This window comes from Ascaphus truei, unplaced genomic scaffold (genome assembly GCF_040206685.1).
Source record: "Ascaphus truei isolate aAscTru1 unplaced genomic scaffold, aAscTru1.hap1 HAP1_SCAFFOLD_364, whole genome shotgun sequence".
In the NCBI taxonomy this organism is placed as follows: domain Eukaryota; kingdom Metazoa; phylum Chordata; class Amphibia; order Anura; family Ascaphidae; genus Ascaphus; species Ascaphus truei.
This window is the reverse complement of record NW_027456661.1, coordinates 345078-365798: the sequence shown is the minus strand read 5'-3', so window position 1 is coordinate 365798 and position 20721 is coordinate 345078. Positions and strand designations below refer to the sequence as shown.

Here is a 20721-nt window from a genome sequence, read left to right as displayed (position 1 = left end):
GCTTCACATCGGATATCCATATCCATTCTTGGCCTCTGATCTGTATGCAAGGCAATGCTTTAAGACAGGGTTGCACAACCTTTTCCCCCTGCTCCCCCCTCCACCTTCCCCACCTTGTCTCCGACGTTCTGATGTAACGACGTCATGTGATATCACGTTGCTATGGCAATGCCACATCATGTGACGCCACATTGCTGTCGCCAGAAGCCGCCGGAGACAAGGAAAGGGAACTTACAGAGGCCTTGCACGCGATCTCCGGCATTTAATTTAAATGCTGTGGGGAAGAGCGAGGGGCCTCTGTAAGCGCCGAGCCCCTCCTCCCAAGAAAATGTCGTGCCCCTTGATTTGCGCACCCCTGCTTTAAGAGATATTCTGGGACCCTCCAACTCCTCCATCGGACCCTTCCTCATATTGACTGACCTTGCAGTGCTCTGCACTGACTTGCACTGACCTGCTATGGTGCCTCTCAAAATACCATGCTAACTCATTCTGAACATACATGTGTCCTTTTTACATGTTACTCAGCTTGTATGGGCCACAGACAGCTTTCCCGGGGTCCAGGACTAGTTTCCACCGGGGACACTCACCCATGGGTCGGCGACTTTGCGAGAACCCACCCCCCCCAACCTGTTTTCTCTTGCACTGCCATAGACAACAACATTTCGGCCTGCTGGTCTTTCTCAGGTAAAGTGTCTAAACCCACTAAATCCAGCAAAGAAAGGCCAGCAGCCGAAACATTGTAGTCTGTGGCACAATAAATTATCTTTTTGTATTCAAATCCGTGTGCCCTTTCCCATCAATCATATTGTATCCATTGGACGAAATGCCGGTCTTCCCTGAGACTAAGGGGCACCGGTAAAAGTATCACTACTTATTGTTTTTTTTTGGTGTGCAGCAAATCCCCATCATTTTTGCGTTCTCTTGCTCTGCCCCAATCTGACACACCACCTTGCTCTCTCACCCCCCTCTTAGACTCCCCTGTCACCCTTTCCTTCCTCAAAGGATGTCCTTTAATCAGATCTTACCCAAATTGTCTCCATCTCCCTTGGAAATGTTCTGTCTTTAAGCTGTGCGGCTCCTCTTGATCCGAACTTTCTTAGCTGACCCCTTTAGGTTTCGGCTCCGAGGGTCTAAAAAATAAGCGACTCCGAAAAGATGTGAAATATGCGCACGGGTCCTAATGGGGCACTGAGGGGGAGACTTAAATACTAGTAAATATAATCTACTGTGCTAACAAATATAATCTATTAACTAAGAAATATAACTTATTAAACTAAGAAATATAATTTATTAAACTAACAAATATAACTTATTAAACTAAGAAATATAACTTATTAAACTAAGAAATATATTTTATTAAACTAAGAAATATAACTTATTAAACTAAGAAATATAACTTATTAAACTTAGAAATATAATCTATTAAACTAAATAAATATCTATTAAACTAAATAAATATCTATTCAACTAAATAAATATAATCTATTTAAAAACAATACAATAAAAAGCTGGAGAAATGATACGTCAACCAAGCAACAGATGTGATGCCAATAAGCGTTGAACTCCTTGCAGATCCACCGTCAGCTGGTTGTGGCAGAAAGTGGTGACATACAGTAGAACAGAGTGGTTGAGCTGTAACCACGGCAGTCAGGTCAGAAATCAACACAATATTTTTTGAAATTTAGAATGAGAATGTTCTGTATGTCACATTCTGGGCTCAGACTCTGAGCCCTGTCACATGTTAGCAGCTTGTGATAATAGAAAGTATCCATATACTGGTATGTGATAAGAAACATGAAGGTCATTTTATAATGGGTCCCATAACCTGCTTTATATGAAGTATCATTTTACACTAATTAGTAGAGATGTTACATTTTGAAAAATAGCACTTCTGGCGACATTGTTCATTTTCTCTACAAATGATAAATGAAAAAGTTGGATAAAACGTTATATGTGTGTGTGCGCGCGCAATATATATATATAGAGGTATCAGTACCGTGTTAGCCGAGCTTCAATAATCAAAAAATAAATAGATAATACCGTTCTGTGGCTAACGAAATGCTTTTATTTGTGCGAGCTTTCGAGATACACTGATCTCTTCTTCCGGCGATGTTACAATGAATGAAGCAAGCAAAAGGTATACTTAAAAACAGTGTCTCTTGGAATGTTATCTGTGCTGGTCCTTCCCCCGGTGTGGATGTGTTTTATGCCTAGAGACAGCTGTGTGTGCATAGATATAGCACAGTATGTTAAATTACGCTGCGGGGTCATGTGACGTCACCCTCGTCAAATGCCGCTGCAGGTCACATGACGCCGCATCAAGGTAAGGGGGGGGGGGCGCGAGCACCGGCAGGGGGGCGAGCTGCAAAAGTTTGTGCTCCCCTGGTATAACCAATAAATAATATAGCTGATATAGCAATTTGGTTGTGGCTAGAGAGAGATTATAATGGCAGTGAGAATTAGTGGTCAGAATTAATAACAGTGCAATTACTAAAAAGTAGCTGTAATAAAATAATAATAAACACTATGCCTAAACACAATAAAAGTCCAGAAACCTAGCTCTAATAGCTATGTTATAACTCAATCATAAAAGGATCCAATTCGGGCGTCCTCTGGAGCCCTGGCAGCTCTCTTCAGGGAAACAACCACCTCCTCGATAGATATCTAAACAAAAAAAAGAAGAGAAAGCGCCCGCTCCATGTGTAAATTCGGTTTAACAATTTCATTTCCTGGACAAGATAAAAATAGCAAACTCACAAACATCCGTTTGGTAAAAGCATTGTGTGAGACAGGCTCGGGCTCCGTGGTAATCCGGTGGTCACTCCGCAGCTCCAGACTTTGGACGATGACCGGGAAACTCGATAGGCTGCGCCCCTCGCAGTGTGGTCCTCCAGCAATCTGTGGTATGTTGTGGTTCCACTGTAAATCCGGTGTCTCGTCTTGGTCGCGTACCAACTTCCCTTCCGGCGTCAGGACGTATAGTGTGGCAATAGCAACGAGAAGAAAGTACTGAGGTGGGGTTGGATCCTCCTCGGTTATTTCTTGTTTTATTAATAAATAATTTACTATATTTTAATCTCTGGTGCGCATTGTGTGCATTTTTCTTCTTGTCTGCACAGTGCTTCAGATGCTGCATCTGAAAAAATGCCGGTGGATCGGGATGTGAGGTAGGGAAGTGACGTCCGCGCCGGAACGTTATTGCCACGCCTCCAAATATTTATTGCCACGCCCCCAATCGCACCCGCTGCATACCCTGCAAAGCCATAAAAAAGCTCAGGCTTCAGCAAGTGTATTGCAGCGTGTGTGCCTTCCCTCCGTCTGAAATACTATAGACGCAGCCTTATCGACGCTTACTAAATAGGCCCGTGTCTCTCTCTCTCTCTCTGTGTCTCTCTCTCTCTCTCTGTGTCTCTGTCTCTCTCTGTGTGTCTCTGTCTCTCTCTGTGTGTCTCTCTGTGTCTCTGTCTCTCTCTCTGTGTCTCTGTCTCTCTCTGTGTGTCTCTGTTTCTCTCTGTGTGTCTCTGTCAAAAGAACATTTCAGTATTGCCAAAGCGTGAGTAAAAGGGGGTGTGGGACAATATTTACACGAATACTAGGGGGTACGGTATAATGGTTATACAGTACATTACTTTTGTCTCTCTCTCCCTATGTCCCTCTCTCTGTCTCTCTCTCATTCTCTGTCTCTCTCTCTCTCTGTGTCTCTCTCTCATTCTCTGTCTCTCTCATTCTCTGTCTCTCATTCTCTGTCTCTCATTCTCTGTCTCTCTCTCATTCTCTGTCTCTCTCTCTCATCCCTGTATGATAGGTATGTTCCAACTCTATTTTTTGCTCTTCTTTTCCGTTTGAGAGGAGGGAGTCCCTCACCTCTTCAGCCACACACCAGGAACGCTGGGTTGCTTTCAGACGCTCGGAGAGGCGGATACAGTCGTGGATTGCAGGCACTGATTTATCTGGTAAGTACCGCAAACATGCTTGAACAAGGGCCGTAGACATTTTATTTGATGGTTTAGATTATCATTGTCTGTGGTTGTTAGTTATTGGTATTAGAGTTTTTTGATGTTGTTACGAATCAAATACATTTTGAAGTAGTAATCCCCTCCGAACTGGGCATTCCTGGCCAATAATGCCCTGGCTGTAAGAGTTGAAGGGCCCAAGCAAAGCCCCCACCTCTATACACACTAACACTGCAGGGGCATCAGAGTGTCTAGTTGTCATGGCAACAGGGGGTGTCACGTGATGTAATTTGTTTAATAAATTATTTTTTAAGGTGTCCCGGTTTTTCATTTTCGAAATCTGGTCACCCTATTGATCAAGCAGAAAAAGTGAAGAAACAATTGTAGTTTTGCTAATGGACGTCATTTTGGCATATCATTCGCTTTGAGGATACCCATTAATATGAAGAAAAATAACATCGATTCCCAATGTAGCCCCCCTTCCCTGGGCCAAACGCAGATCGGGCCCCCCTCCTCTGTACTAGGGTCTGGCTACGTGTCTGAGTGTGGTGCATACCTGCTGGCAACAGGGGGGCCTGAGTCTCCCGCGATGGTATGGGGGATGACAGGATCAGGTTTCTGGGGTGAATGCCTCCGTCTTATCAGAGCAGGATGAAATTTCTCTTCAGAAGGACTTGGAGAGACTGGAAACGTGGGCAGGTAAATGGCAAATGAGGTTTAATACAGATAAATATAAGGTTATGCATTTGGGATGCAAGAATAAAAAGGCGACTTACAAATTAAATGGAGATATATTGGGGGAATCCTTGATGGAGAAGGATTTAGGGGTGCTTGTAGACAGCAGGCTTAGCAATAGTGCCCAATGTCATGCAGTAGCTGCAAAGGCAAACAAGATCTTATCTTGCATCAAACGGGCAATTGATGGAAGGGAAGTAGACATAATTATGCCCCTTTACAAAGCATTAGTAAGACCACACCTTGAATATGGAGTACAATTTTGGGCACCAATCCTAAGAAAAGACATTTTGGAACTAGAGAGAGTGCAGAGAAGAGCCACCAAATTAATAAAGGGGATGGACATTCTAACTTATGAGGAGAGGCTAGCTATATTGGATTTATTTACATTAGAAAAGAGGCGTCTAAGAGGGGATATGATAACTATATACAAATATATTCAGGGACAATACAAGGAGCTTTCAAAAGAACTATTCATCCCACGGGCAGTACAAAGGACTCGGGGCCATCCCTTAAGGTTGGAGGAAAGGAAATTTCACCAGCAACAAAGGAAAGGGTTCTTTACAGTAAGGGCAGTTAAAATGTGGAACTCATTACCCATGGAGACTGTGATGGCAGATACAATAGATTTGTTCAAAAAAAGGTTGGACATCTTTTTAGATGGGACAGGTATACAGGGATATACCAAATAAGTATATATGGGAAGGATGTTGATCCAGGGATTAATCCGATTGCCAATTCTTGGAGTCAGGAAGGAATTAATTTTTCCCCTTAATGGGGTTTTTTGTTTGCCTTCCTCTGGATCAATAAGTAAGTATCTGTTGTCTGAATTTAGCATAGGTTGAACTTGATGGACGTACGTCTTTTTTCAACCTCATCTATTATGTAACTATGTATGTAATGGTGCAGCGCCTCCATCTCTGAGCCCCAGGAATACGGGTGGAATCCTTCCAGAGAGTCCCCCCCCCCCCCTCGGGGATGAGAGATTCCAGTCTCACACTGTATATCTTTAAAAGCAGCCGCAGCTCTTTATTCACAGCAGCAGAATAGCAGCAACAAGACTATCAATCAGGTACAGGGTGTCTTCCTCCACACAGGACTGCTCTCCCTCAGGATGGTCTCTGTGTCCCTGCCACCACCCCAGGTCAAGGGCACCCAGGGTGGGGCTAGCTCTTCCCTCGCCCCCTAAACAGGGTGAGAGGAATTGGTCCACCTCCCTAACTAAGGTTGCATCAGCTCTACTCAGAGGCTGATGGCTCCCCTTCTCCAACGGCCAATTGATATAGGCTCTCTCTGTCACCCTGGGCCAGCCAGGTGACAGACTCAGCAGACTCTAACTCTGGACTGAACTCTTAACTCTGACACACACTTCTACTAAATAGGAAGTGCACTGCTCTTTATGATATTGGCAGGCACTGCCCCTGTGTCTCTGCCTACCACACAGGGTCAGGTACCAATTTCAGGAATGTACCGTTATTAGCGTAAACACAACAGAGTTCCATGGATCTAGCATTAAGACTGTAAGCTCTGCAGGCCAGGGATTTCCTTTCCTATTGTCTGATTTTGTTTGTTGCACTTATTGTACTATAATTCTCTGTACTGTATTGCCTCTCTTATAAAGCGCTATATAAATAAATATTTACATACATAATATATCTTAATGCATCTTAAGACACCTTAGAGTTCCCTCTATAAGACACTTTATGGTCCACTCAAGTGAATAGTCTGTAAGTAGGGTGACCATTCGTCCCGGTTTTGCCGGGACAGTCCCGTTTTTTTCTGCCCTGTCCCGATTTTAGCTCCGTCCCGGTTATGTCCCGATTTTTGTCCCTGGTCCCGGTATTGCGGGGCAGCGGCGGTGAGGAGAATGCGGCGGCCGGTAAATATTTTCTATGTGTGTGTGTGAATGCTGCCGGGGAGACTGAATGAAGGAGAATGCCGGGGGCGGGACTTAGAATGCCGGCCGGCCCGCAGGGGATTGGTTGCAGGCAGGTCAGAGGAAGCCGGGGGCGGGACTTCCGCTTTGTGCAGAGCACACGTGTCTTCCCGCTCCCGGCTCCTCTGTTCGCGGTGAGTGTCCCCTTTCTGTCCCGGGTCCCAGCCAGGGGGGGTAATAGGAGGTGGTAGCGGGGGTGCGCCTACCTTTGTACCACCTTGTACCTTTGCCCCCCTGGCGCTCCCACCATTGCCCCCCCGGCGCTCCCACCATTGCCCCATCGGCACTCCCACCTTTGCCCCCCGGCGCTCCCACCTTTGCCCCATCGGCACTCCCACCTTTTCCCCCCGGCGCTCCCACCTTTCCCCCCCCCGGCGCTCACAGCTTTGCCCCCCGGCGCTCCCACCTTTGCCCCTCCAGCGCTCACAGCTTTGTGTGTGTGTGTCAGTGTGTGTGTATCAGTGTGTGTGTGTATCAGTGTGTGTGTGTGTGTATGTGTATCTCTGTGTGTTTGTGTGTGTGTGTGTGTGTGTGTATCTGTGTGTGTGTGTATCTGTGTGTATCTGTGTGTGTGTGTGTGTGTGTGTGTGTGTCAGTGTGTGTGTCAGTGTGTGTGTGTGTGTGTGTGTGTTTCAGTGTGTGTGTGTGTGTGTGTGTGTGTATCAGTTTGTGTGTGTGTGTATGTGTATCTGTGTGTGTGTGTGTGTGTGTGTATTTGTGTGTATGTGTGTGTGTGTGTGTGTGTATGTGTATCTCTGTGTGTGTGTGTATCTGTGTGTGTGTGTATCTGTGTGTGTGTGTGTGTGTGTGTGTGTGTGTGTGTGTGTGTGTGTGTGTGTGTGTGTGTGTGTGTGTGTGTCAGTGTGTCAGTGTGTATCAGTGTGTGTGTGTATCAGTGTGTGTGTGTGTGTGTGTGTGTGTGTGTGTATCAGTGGGTGTGTGGGTGTGTGTGAATCAGTGTGTGTGTGTGTGTGTGTGTGTGTGTGTGTGTGTGTGTGTGTGTGTGTGTGTGTGTGTGTGTGTGTGTGTGTGTGTGTGTGTGTGTGTGAATCAGTGGGTGTGTGGGTGTGTGTGAATCAGTGTGTGTGTGTGTGTGTGTGTGTGTGTGTGTGTGTGTGTGTGTATTAGTGGGTGTGTGGGTGTGTGGGTGTGTGTGTATCAGTGTGTCTGTATCTGTGTGTGTGTGTGTGTGTGTATTGTATTGTATTGTATTGTATGTCTTTATTTATATAGCGCCATTAGTGTACATAGCGCTTCACAGTAGTAATACATGTGGTAATCAAATAAATAACAGATAATATAAAAAACATATCATGGGAATAAGTGCTTTAGACATAAAAGTAACATTTCGGAAGAGGAGTCCCTGCCCCGAGGAGCTTACAGTCTAATTGGTAGGTAGGGAGAACGTACAGAGACAGTAGGAGGGAGTTCTGGTAAGTGCGTCTGCAGGGGTTCAAGCATTATGTATCGTGTTTAGAATATCCACAGTGCTATTCATATGCTTCTTTAAGCAAGTGTGTCTTAAGGTGGGTCTTAAAGGTGGATAGAGAGGGTGCTAGTCGGGTACTGAGGGGAAGGGCATTCCAGAGATGTGGGGCAGTAAGTGAAAAAGGTTTAAGGCGGGAGAGGGCTTTAGATACAAAGGGGGTAGAAAGAAGACATCCTTGAGAAGAACGCAAGAGTCTGGATGGTGCATACCGAGAAATTAGGGATGAGATGTAAGGAGGGGCAGAAGAATGTAAAGCTTTAAAAGTGAGGAGAAGAATGGAGTGTGAGATGCGGGATTTGATCGGAAGCCAGGAGAGGGATTTCATGAGGGGAGATGCTGAGACAGATCTAGGAAAGAGTAGAGTGATTCTGGCAGCAGCATTTAGGATAGATTGTAGGGGAGACAGGTGAGAGGCAGGAAGGCCGGACAGCAGGAGGTTACAGTAATCAAGACGGGAGAGAATGAGGGCCTGAGTCAGAGTTTTAGCAGTCGAACAACAGAGGAAAGGGCGTATCTTAGTTATATTGCGGAGGAAAAAGCGACAAGTTTTAGAAATGTTTTGAATGTGAGGGGCGAATGTGAGAGAGGAGTCGAACGTGACCCCTAGGCAGCGTGCTTGGGCTACTGGGTGAATGATTGTAGTTCCAACAGTAATGTGGAAGGAGGTAGTAGGGCCAGGTTTGGGAGGAAGTATGAGGAGCTCTGTTTTAGCCATGTTGAGTTTAAGGCGTCGGAAGGGCCATCCAGGATGATATAGCAGAGAGACATTCAGAAACTTTGGTTTGTACAGCAGGTGTAAGGTCAGGTGTTGAAAAGTATATTTGTGTGTCGTCGGCATAGAGGTGATAATTAAACCCAAAAGATGTTATTAGGTCACCTAGAGAGAGTGTACAGAGAAAAGAGAAGAGGTCCCAGGACAGAGCCCTGGGGTACCCCCACAGAGAGATCAATAGAGGAGGAGGAGGTGTTAGCAGAAGAGACACTAAAAGTACGATGGGAGAGGTAGGATGAGATCCAGGATAGAGCTTTGTTCCGAATACCTAGAGTATGGAGAATGTGGAGGAGAAGAGGGTGGTCCACGGTGTCAAATGCTGCAGAGAGGTCGAGTAATATGAGCAGAGTGTAATGACCTCTGTCTTTGGCAGCATGGAGGTCGTCAGTTATTTTAGTGAGGGTTGTTTCCGTGGAGTGAGCAGTGCGGAAGCCAGATTGTAGAGGGTCTAGGAGAGAATAAGTGTTGAGAAAATGGAGCAAGCGAGAGAATACAAGACGTTCAAGTAGTTTAGAGGCAAAAGGCAGGAGGGAGACAGGTCGATAGTTAGAAAGACAGGTAGGGTCAAGCTTGCTGTTTTTGAGTAATGGTATGACTGTTGCATGTTTGAAGGAGGATGGAAAGGTTCCAGAGCAGAGGGAGGAGTTAAAAATGTGTGTAAGCGTAGGGATTATAGTAGGAGCTAGAGGTTTTAGGAGATGGGAGGGAATGGGGTCAAGAGGGCAAGTGGTAGAGGGAGAAGAGGAGATCAACAGCGACACATCCTCCTCTGAGACAGTGGAAAACGACTCAAGGAAGGCAGGAGGAGAGTTAGGAAGAGGTGTAGGATGGGGGGAAGAAACAGGGGATGTTCTGCCGTATGGATTCCACCTTTTCCTTAAAATAGTCTGCAAAGTCCTGAGCGGAGATGGAGGAAGGAGAGGCAGCTGAGGGTGGTTTGAGTAGAGTATCAAAGACAGAGAACAGTCGGCGTGGGTTAGACTTGTGCATGTTGATTAGTGCAGAAAAGTAGGCTTGTTTAGCTTGCGAGAGGGCAGAGTTGAAACAGGATAGCATAAATTTGTAGTGAAGGAAGTCTGCGAGAGTGTGAGACTTCCTCCAGAGGCGTTCAGAGGAACGAGTGGAGGAACGCAGCATGCGCGTGTGGGAATTTAGCCAGGGTCTAGGGTTAGAAGGGCGAGGGCGGCAGAGAGAAAGCGGGGCATGTAGATCAAGAGATGAGGACAAGACAGAGTTGTACTTTCTGACCAGGTTGTCAGGGTCTGTAGCAGAGCTGAGAGAGGAGAGGGAGGAGTGTAAAGTGGACTCAAAGTCAGGTAAGTGAATAGAGCGCAGGTTTCTGCAGAACCGGGGGGTAGATGGAGGTGGAGAAGGGGAGAAGCGAGATAAAGAGAATGAGATGAGATGATGGTCAGAGAGAGGAAAAGGGGAAATGGAGAAATCAGAGAGAGATAAGTTTTTAGTGAAAACCAGGTCTAAGTAGTGGCCATCCTTGTGGGTGCTGGCTGCAGTCCACTGTTGAAGGCCAAAAGAAGAGGTAAGAGAAAGAAAGCGGGAAGCCCAAGAGAGAGAGGGGTCATCAATGTGGCAATTGAAGTCCCCAAGGAGAAGAACAGGGGAGTCTGAGGAGAGAAAGAAAGAGAGCCAGGATTCAAAGTGAGAGAGAAAGGCAGAAGGGGGATGAGTAGAGGTAGGTGGGCGATAGATGACCGCCACATGAACAGGGAGAGGAGAGAAGATCTGGACAGTGTGAGCCTCAAAGGAGGGAAAAGCAAGAGAGGGGGGAATAGGAAGGGTTCGGTAACGGCAGACAGATAAGAGCAGGAGCCCCACGCCTCCACCCCTGCCATCAGGGCGCGGTGTGTGTGTGTGTATCAGTGTGTCTGTATCTGTGTGTGTGTGTGTGTGTGTGTATCAGTGTGGCTTTTTTGGCGATAAGCTGGTGATAAGTGGCTTATCGCTGCTTACTGCATGAGGGCCTTAGGGAGGATTTGTTCCTTTAAAGTACACCTAGTTTGGCATAGGATTTGGATGTCAGGGTATCAATGTGCAACCCAAATGTTAAATGGGAGTTGAATGATCAGATATTTCAAATAAGTTACAGGGGCTAGGATGGTTTTAGAGCTGGTTTTTATCTGAAGCTCTGTCATTGGTAGCTTTAGCAATTTAGCTCTGGTCCCAAATACCATCGTTACAGTCTTGTCAGTGTTTAAAATCAGTTTGTTTTGGGAAATCCAGTTTCAAGTCTCAAAAATCAGATTGAAGTACGTGTTCAAGGTCAGAGAGGCGAGGGCTGCGTGCATATAGGATAAGATCTAAGGCCTCTCACAATAACCCGTTAGGAATATTAATTCCTCATCTATCCGACATAAGTATAAAATATAGTCTACCAAGACCCCTAATACAGAGTTACCCACCTTATACGGGAGCAGCTGCCAGACGAGTATAGTAAATGTATCTTATTTCTTTTGCCACTGGAGGGCAGCGTGGAGTTGCAAGGAGTGGCGCCCGTAAGGACGACGTGCCAGTTAGGCGGAAGGAGAAGCGCACACACTTTTATGTGAAACGGATATATTTGGGGAGGGATTTAGGAGTCTGAGTAAGAAAATTAACCATTTAAATATGTACAGATTTAATCCCATTTTTGGAAATTAGGGATGTTGCCTAAAAGTTTGAGAATGCATAAAGTGCCACCCATGGGCTTTAATGAAGCAGCATTTGTGGGCTAAAGGGAACAGCATTCTGTATAAAGGTATTTTGGACTCGATATAAATAATTGATGCCAAAAACTAATATTAAGTAAATTGAGAATGGAAAAATCTTCAACACAAACGTACAGAATGTGATATTCTGAGAGATCTTACAGATGTTATCAAATCCCACAATGAATATATAGAAAATGTCTGTATAGAACGAGTCAAACAAGAATATGCCAATAAAACGTTTAATTGGGAGATACAGGGGCCACAATTCAGGTCATTTAGCTGAAAGAAGAGAAGCCGGTCAGCCGGTAGAGCAGGTCAGCCGGTCAGCCAGTAGAGCAGGTCAGCAGGTCAGCCAGAAGAGCAGGTCAGCCGGTCAGCCGGTAGAGCAGGTCAGCCGGTCAGCTCTGAGATCAGCATTACTTATATCCCCTAAACGTTGTCCCCTGCATGTAATGCTGCAGAACAGCCTACACTGCATATACTGTACATGAGATTCTTAACCCTTTCTTTTCGCTCGACTAATCTGAATGATTTGCTAATTGGTTTGTAATTAGAGAGATATTTGTAGCAGAATCCCATGTATGTTATTTTTACCTTTTTAGATACCGTTTTGTGTAATAAAATATATGAGATCAGAGGGGCTTCCTGTTTGCACTCGTGTTTTGGCAGAAGTGTATATGTGACCCTATAAATCTCCCTCACACCTGGGCTTGGCAGCGTGACACTAGTGCAGCGTCCTGGGGAAGAATCACTGAGCTGTTAGCAATAGATACAACGGATAGAAAAGACACTACACATAGGTTTGATTAAAGAGAGTATTTTATTGAAATAATGAATCTCTTTGCTGGGAGGGGCCTGCAGCACATTGCAGAGCGATATAGTAACACGCAGAGCAATGCATTGCAGGCCCCTCCGGCAGCAAAGGGGTGAAGACCAATGCAGGGTGTATAAAGATCTCACTGATAATTCATGCACAAAGTGCAGTTTGTTGCTGTGATCCAGAGGAAGGCGAAACATAACCCCTGCTGTGCAATGGGGGAAAAAAATTCCTTCCTGACCCCATTAAATGGCGATCGGATGGTCCCTGGATCACTGCGCAGTGAGATCAGATGGAGCAGCACAGATCAGCGTTGTTATACACAGGGGCACACTCAGTATATAGAGATGCGGGTGATGGGGCCCTTGTGCCCCTGTGTATAACTCACCTGCTCCCCCATCCCCCTGCATATCTATCCCATTCACCCCTTTTCCTCCCGCATACCTCGCAGGGCCGGCCGGCCATTAGGCGGTCGCCTAGCGCGCAGAGGTCCTAGGGGCGCATTAATAATCATTATTATTTTTTCCTCTTATTATTTTATTTATTTATCTTTTTTTAAAAATTATTATTCTTTTTTTTATCCAGTATTTTGGCGCCCTTTTATTTTTATTTTGCGTTGCGCTGGGGTGCGGTCGCACCCCCCTGCAGCCCCGATATCTACGCCACTGTTTATTTTATTATTTTATTTATCTTATTATTTTTTATACAACTGGGGCACAAATTTTAAGTTTCGCCTCGGGCGCATGAAACCCGTGCTCTGGCCCTGCTCCTTGTTCTCTCTCACCCTCTCACGCCCAATATCCCTATCTCCCTCTAGTACCTGCCCCTCCCTCAGCCTTCCTGATCTTATCTGCCTCTCCTGCGGTCAAACCAACTTCTCAGGGCCCCTAGAATACCCCTGTATCTACGCCCTGGCTCCTCTGCTACCTGCACCTGGCTTCTTCTCCGCCTAAAAAAGGTGAAGCAGCAGATCTGTCCGCACCTCTCGTATTCTCCTACCTGCTCCCGGGGTCTTCTCCTCCGCCTAAAAAAGGTGAAGCAGCAGATCCGGCCACACCTGTCGTATGCTCCTTGGTCATCGTACACCACGTCTGCGTCATCGGCCGCCTTGTAGCCCACCTCATTGTTCCACTTGACGCCCGCTTTGTCGTATGCCTCGTCGTCCGCCTCGTAGCCCGCCTCGTCGTCTGGTGGCACAAAGGGCACCACCTTCGTGTGTGTCCTGATCTGCAGGAGACATGAAGTGTTTGTAACCAGGGACAGTGATACTCTGTATCGCAAGAGCTCCTGTGCCACTTATACCCCATCCCCAATACCACGTTATACCGCCCTCCACAGGGCAAATACCCGTTATACCCACCTCCCCAGGCCCAGTACCCAGTTATACAACCTTCCCAAGGCCCAGTACCCTGTTATACGCCCCTCCCCAGGCCCAGTACTCGTTATACCCACCTCACCAGGCCCAGTACCCATTATATACCCCTCCCCAGAAGGTCATGTTTCTATTTATCAAAAATACATTGAGTTACCTCTGGTTTTCAGGCATGTCCTGGGGGAGTTATCACAGAGACACAGAAACGTCGCTGAGTTTGGGTTAGTAACTCCCTTAACTTCTCAGCAGTTGAATTCCCCATTAGGCGCTTAGCACGTTAAAAACAAGCGTTGCTATTTCTCTGCATGAAGTTGCAGGTAATTGGAAGAGTTACACAGTGACGGCTATTTCATCACTCACCTTCTTCCCCCGAAACGGTCTTTTCTGTCTTATTTCCGGCTTCACATCGGATATCCATATCCATTCTTGGCCTCTGATCTGTATGCAAGGCAATGCTTTAAGACAGGGTTGCACAACCTTTTCCCCCTGCTCCCCCCTCCACCTTCCCCACCTTGTCTCCGACGTTCTGATGTAACGACGTCATGTGATATCACGTTGCTATGGCAATGCCACATCATGTGACGCCACATTGCTGTCGCCAGAAGCCGCCGGAGACAAGGAAAGGGAACTTACAGAGGCCTTGCGCGCGATCTCCGGCATTTAATTTAAATGCTGTGGGAAAGAGCGAGGGGCCTCTGTAAGCGCCGAGCCCCTCCTCCCAAGAAAATGTCGTGCCCCTTGATTTGCGCACCCCTGCTTTAAGAGATATTCTGGGACCCTCCAACTCCTCCATCGGACCCTTCCTCATATTGACTGACCTTGCACTGACTTGCACTGACCTGCTATGGTGCCTCTCAAAATACCATGCTAACTCATTCTGAACATACATGTGTCCTTTTTACATGTTACTCAGCTTGTATGGGCCACAGACAGCTTTCCCGGGGTCCAGGACTAGTTTCCACCGGGGACACTCACCCATGGGTCGGCGACTTTGCGAGAACCCACCCCCCCCAACCTGTTTTCTCTTGCACTGCCATAGACAACAACATTTCGGCCTGCTGGTCTTTCTCAGGTAAAGTGGCTAAACCCACTAAATCCAGCAAAGAAAGGCCAGCAGCCGAAACATTGTAGTCTGTGGCACAATAAATTATCTTTTTTTATTCAAATCCGTGTGCCCTTTCCCATCAATCATATTGTATCCATTGGACGAAATGCCGGTCTTCCCTGAGACTAAGGGGCACCAGTAAAAGTATCACTACTTATTGTTTTTTTTTGGTGTGCAGCAAATCCCCATCATTTTTGCGTTCTCTTGCTCTGCCCCAATCTGACACACCACCTTGCTCTCTCACCCCCCTCTTAGACTCCCCTGTCACCCTTTCCTTCCTCAAAGGATGTCCTTTAATCAGATCTTACCCAAATTGTCTCCATCTCCCTTGGAAATGTTCTGTCTTTAAGCTGTGCGGCTCCTCTTGATCCGAACTTTCTTAGCTGACCCCTTTAGGTTTCGGCTCCGAGGGTCTAAAAAATAAGCGACTCCGAAAAGATGTGAAATATGCGCACGGGTCCTAATGGGGCACTGAGGGGGAGACTTAAATACTAGTAAATATAATCTACTGTGCTAACAAATATAATCTATTAACTAAGAAATATAACTTATTAAACTAAGAAATATAATTTATTAAACTAACAAATATAACTTATTAAACTAAGAAATATAACTTATTAAACTAAGAAATATATTTTATTAAACTAAGAAATATAACTTATTAAACTAAGAAATATAACTTATTAAACTTAGAAATATAATCTATTAAACGAAATAAATATCTATTAAACTAAATAAATATCTATTCAACTAAATAAATATAATCTATTTAAAAACAATACAATAAAAAGCTGGAGAAATGATACGTCAACCAAGCAACAGATGTGATGCCAATAAGCGTTGAACTCCTTGCAGATCCACCGTCAGCTGGTTGTGGCAGAAAGTGGTGACATACAGTAGAACAGAGTGGTTGAGCTGTAACCACGGCAGTCAGGTCAGAAATCAACACAATATTTTTTGAAATTTAGAATGAGAATGTTCTGTATGTCACATTCTGGGCTCAGACTCTGAGCCCTGTCACATGTTAGCAGCTTGTGATAATAGAAAGTATTTTAAAACCAGAGACAGAACATAAAACACAGACAAAGCTCAGTTTTTAGCACATCCAGTGAGACTCATACACGGTACAGTGCCTAAATATATATGTATAAATATCTAATAAGTAAAATGGTCTTTTAGTTTGACATTTTTGGCCAAAATTGTTGTAAGCCCCTGAGCCAACGCCAAGGCAGACCACATATCAGGGGTCCCTAACGCTAATATAAATTCTTAATAACCTGTGTAATAACAGGAAGAATGATTTATAGTAAATCTGTCAATATTAGTTGCAAAGTTCTGAGTCTGACTGAAGCTTTTATTAACCTGTACATTACCAGGAAAAGCACTCTGTATTAGAGATGTCACAGCCAAACTGCAAGCAGGCAAGTTCCCCTGAGTGGAAGATGCTATGGAGTGAGCCCATAACCATTTATGTATGAGTCTCACTGGATGTGCTAAAAACTGAGCTTTGTCTGTGTTTTATGTTCTGTCTCTGGTTTTAAAATATATATTGCCATGCTCAGTAGCACTCCTCTGTGACACTCATATGCTTATATATATGTTGTGGTCATTTTGGGGGTTTAATAGGAGCTTGTTAGGTGTCCAGTATGTTTTACAATTCTTGTCCAGCTAGTCATGGCTGATTGGAGGGTGGCAACCTCCTTCCTAATTTAAGCTCACCCCCTCCCACATTTAAATGGTTATGGGCTCACTCCATAGCATCTTCCACTCAGGGGAACTTGCCTGCTTGCAGTTTGGCTGTGACATCTCTAATACAGAGTGCTTTTCCTGGTAATGTACAGGTTAATAAAAGCTTCAGTCAGACTCAGAACTTTGCAACTAATATTGACAGATTTACTATAAATCATTCTTCCTGTTATTACACAGGTTATTAAGAATTTATATTAGCGTTAGGGACCCCTGATATGTGGTCTGCCTTGGCGTTGGCTCAGGGGCTTACAACAATTTTGGCCAAAAATGTCAAACTAAAAGACCATTTTACTTATTAGATATTTATACATATATATTTAGGCACTGTACCGTGTATGAGTCTCACTGGATGTGCTAAAAACTGAGCTTTGTCTGTGTTTTATGTTCTGTCTCTGATTTTAAAATATATATTGCCATGCTCAGTAGCACTCCTCTGTGACACTCATATGCTTATATATATGTTGTGGTCATTTTGGGGGTTTAATAGGAGCTTGTTAGGTGTCCAGTATGTTTGATAATAGAAAGTATCCATATACTGGTATGTGATAAGAAACATGAAGGTCATTTTATAATGGATCCCATAACCTGCTTTATATGAAGTATCATTTTACACTAATTAGTAGAGATGTTACATTTTGAAAAATAGCACTTCTGGCGACATTGTTCATTTTCTCTACAAATGATAAATGAAAAAGTTGGATAAAACGTTATATGTGTGTGTGAGCCAATATATATATATAGAGGTATCAGTACCGTGTTAGCCGAGCTTCAATAATCAAAAAATAAATAGATAATACCGTTCTGTGGCTAACGAAATGCTTTTATTTGTGCGAGCTTTCGAGATACACTGATCTCTTCTTCCGGCGATGTTACAATGAATGAAGCAAGCAAAAGGTATACTTAAAAACAGTGTCTCTTGGAATGTTATCTGTGCTGGTCCTTCCCCCGGTGTGGATGTGTTTTATGCCTAGAGACAGCTGTGTGTGCATAGATATAGCACAGTATGTTAAATTACGCTGCGGGGTCATGTGACATCACCCTCGTCAAATGCCGCTGCAGGTCACATGACGCTGCATCAAGGTAAGGGGGGGGGGCGCGAGCACCGGCAGGGGGGCGAGCTGCAAAAGTTTGTGCTCCCCTGGTATAACCAATAAATAATATAGCTGATATAGCAATTTGGTTGTGGCTAGAGAGAGATTATAATGGCAGTGAGAATTAGTGGTCAGAATTAATAACAGTGCAATTACTAAAAAGTAGCTGTAATAAAATAATAATAAACACTATGCCTAAACACAATAAAAGTCCAGAAACCTAGCTCTAATAGCTATGTTATAACTCAATCATAAAAGGATCCAATTCGGGCGTCCTCTGGAGCCCTGGCAGCTCTCTTCAGGGAAACAACCACCTCCTCGATAGATATCTAAACAAAAAAAAGAAGAGAAAGCGCCCGCTCCATGTGTAAATTCGGTTTAACAATTTCATTTCCTGGACAAGATAAAAATAGCAAACTCACAAACATCCGTTTGGTAAAAGCATTGTATGAGACAGGCTCGGGCTCCGTGGTAATCCGGTGGTCACTCCGCAGCTCCAGACTTTGGACGATGACCGGGAAACTCGATAGGCTGCGCCCCTCGCAGTGTGGTCTTCCAGCAATCTGTGGTATGTTGTGGTTCCACTGTAAATCCGGTGTCTCGTCTTGGTCGCGTACCAACTTCCCTTCCGGCGTCAGGACGTATAGTGTGGCAATAGCAACGAGAAGAAAGTACTGAGGTGGGGTTGGATCCCCCTCGGTTATTTCTTGTTTTATTAATAAATAATTTACTATATTTTAATCTCTGGTGCGCATTGTGTGCATTTTTCTTCTTGTCTGCACAGTGCTTCAGATGCTGCATCTGAAAAAATGCCGGTGGATCGGGATGTGAGGTAGGGAAGTGACGTCCGCGCCGGAACGTTATTGCCACGCCTCCAAATATTTATTGCCACGCCCCCAATCGCACCCGCTGCATACCCTGCAAAGCCATAAAAAAGCTCAGGCTTCAGCAAGTGTATTGCAGCGTGTGTGCCTTCCCTCCGTCTGAAATACTATAGACGCAGCCTTATCGACGCTTACTAAATAGGCCCGTGTCTCTCTCTCTCTCTCTCTCTCTGTGTGTCTCTGTTTCTCTCTGTGTGTCTCTGTCAAAAGAACATTTCAGTATTGCCAAAGCGTGAGTAAAAGGGGGTGTGGGACAATGATTACACGATTACTAGGGGGTACGGTACTGTATAATGGTTATACAGTACATTACTTTTGTCTCTCTCTCTCTCTGTCTGTCTCTCTCTCTCTGTGTCTCTCTCTCCCTATGTCCCTCTCTCTGTCTCTCTCTCATTCTCTGTCTCTCTCTCTGTGTCTCTCTCTCATTCTCTGTCTCTCTCTCATTCTCTGTCTCTCATTCTCTGTCTCTCTCTCATTCTCTGTCTCTCATTCTCTGTCTCTCTCTCATTCTCTGTCTCTCTCTCTCATCCCTGTATGATAGGTATGTTCCAACTCTATTATTTGCTCTTCTTTTCCGTTTGAGAGGAGGGAGTCCCTCACCTCTTCAGCCACACACCAGGAATGCTGGATTGCTTTCAGACGCTCGGAGAGGCGGATACAGTTGTGGATTGCAGGCACTGATTTATCTGGTAAGTACCGCAAACATGCTTGAACAAGGGCCGTAGACATTTTATTTGATGGTTTAGATTATCATTGTCTGTGGTTGTTAGTTATTGGTATTAGAGTTTTTTGATGTTGTTACGAATCAAATACATTTTGAAGTAGTAATCCCCTCCGAACTGGGCATTCCTGGCCAATAATGCCCTGGCTGTAAGAGTTGAAGGGCCCAAGCAAAGCCCCCACCTCTATACACACTAACACTGCAGGGGCATCAGAGTGTCTTGTTGTCATGGCAACGGGGGGTGTCACGTGATGTAATTTGTTTAATAAATTATTTTTTAAGGTGTCCCGGTTTTTCATTTTCGAAATCTGGTCACCCTATTGATCAAGCAAAAAAAGTGAAGAAACAATTGTAGTTTTGCTAATGGACGTCATTTTGGCATATCATTCGCTTTGAGGATACCCATTAATATGAAGAAAAATAACATCGATTCCCAATGTAGCCCCCCTTCCCGGGCCAATCGCAGATCGGGCCCCCCTCCTCTGTACTAGGGTCTGGCTACGTGTCTGAGTGTGGTGCATACACTGGCGACACACTTTATTCGAGCTCGGCTAGTCCCACGAATTCGGGTATACCCGGGTGTATTGAGGTTTGTGACTGTTTTCTGCCCGAGTGCATTGAGGTATTTTCCAGGCAGGGATTGAAGCATTTTATTCCCGCTGGCTGCAATACTGCACAGTATATATATATATACTGCATTACAATTCATGAATTTATGCCATCTGGTAAACACGCGAAGCATTGCAGCCTATTAAATCCTAATCATTATCATTTAACAGATCAGCCGCCCGTCAGCCAGGCATGAACCCAGGCTGGGAAGGCAAACGCAATGGGGCTTGTCAGAGGTGAGGAGCGGCGCATTCCAGGTATCTGCCAGGTACATACTGGGTATTTGCTCGAATAAAGTGTGTCGGTGCAGTACCTGCTGGCAACAGGGGGACCTGAGTCTCCCGCGATGGTATGGGGGATGACAGGATCAGGTTTCTGGGGTGAATGCCTCCGTCTTATCAGAGCAGGATGAAATTTCTCTTCAGAAGGACTTGGAGAGACTGGAAACGTGGGCAGGTAAATGGCAAATGAGGTTTAATACAGATAAATATAAGGTTATGCATTTGGGATGCAAGAATAAAAAGGCGACTTACAAATTAAATGGAGATATATTGGGGGAATCCTTGATGGAGAAGGATTTAGGGGTGCTTGTAGACAGCAGGCTTAGCAATAGTGCCCAATGTCATGCAGTAGCTGCAAAGGCAAACAAGATCTTATCTTGCATCAAACGGGCAATTGATGGAAGGGAAGTAGACATAATTATGCCCCTTTACAAAGCATTAGTAAGACCACACCTTGAATATGGAGTACAATTTTGGGCACCAATCCTAAGAAAAGACATTA

The 20721-nt window shown here is 45.0% G+C and overlaps 1 long non-coding RNA gene across 3 annotated transcripts in view; it reads left to right on the top strand.

Moving 5' to 3' along the window:
- The first annotated feature begins 3797 nt into the window (after positions 1-3797).
- Positions 3798-20721, top strand: part of LOC142483755 (uncharacterized) — a 32122-nt gene continuing 15198 nt past the window's right edge. For 2 of the 3 annotated variants that reach the window (XR_012797467.1, XR_012797465.1), the window contains exon 1: positions 18583-19297. This is a non-coding gene — a long non-coding RNA (uncharacterized LOC142483755). Of the gene's footprint in view, positions 3954-18508; positions 18557-18582; positions 19298-20721 lie in introns of those variants that run through there. The other variant, XR_012797466.1, reaches the window with a different exon arrangement.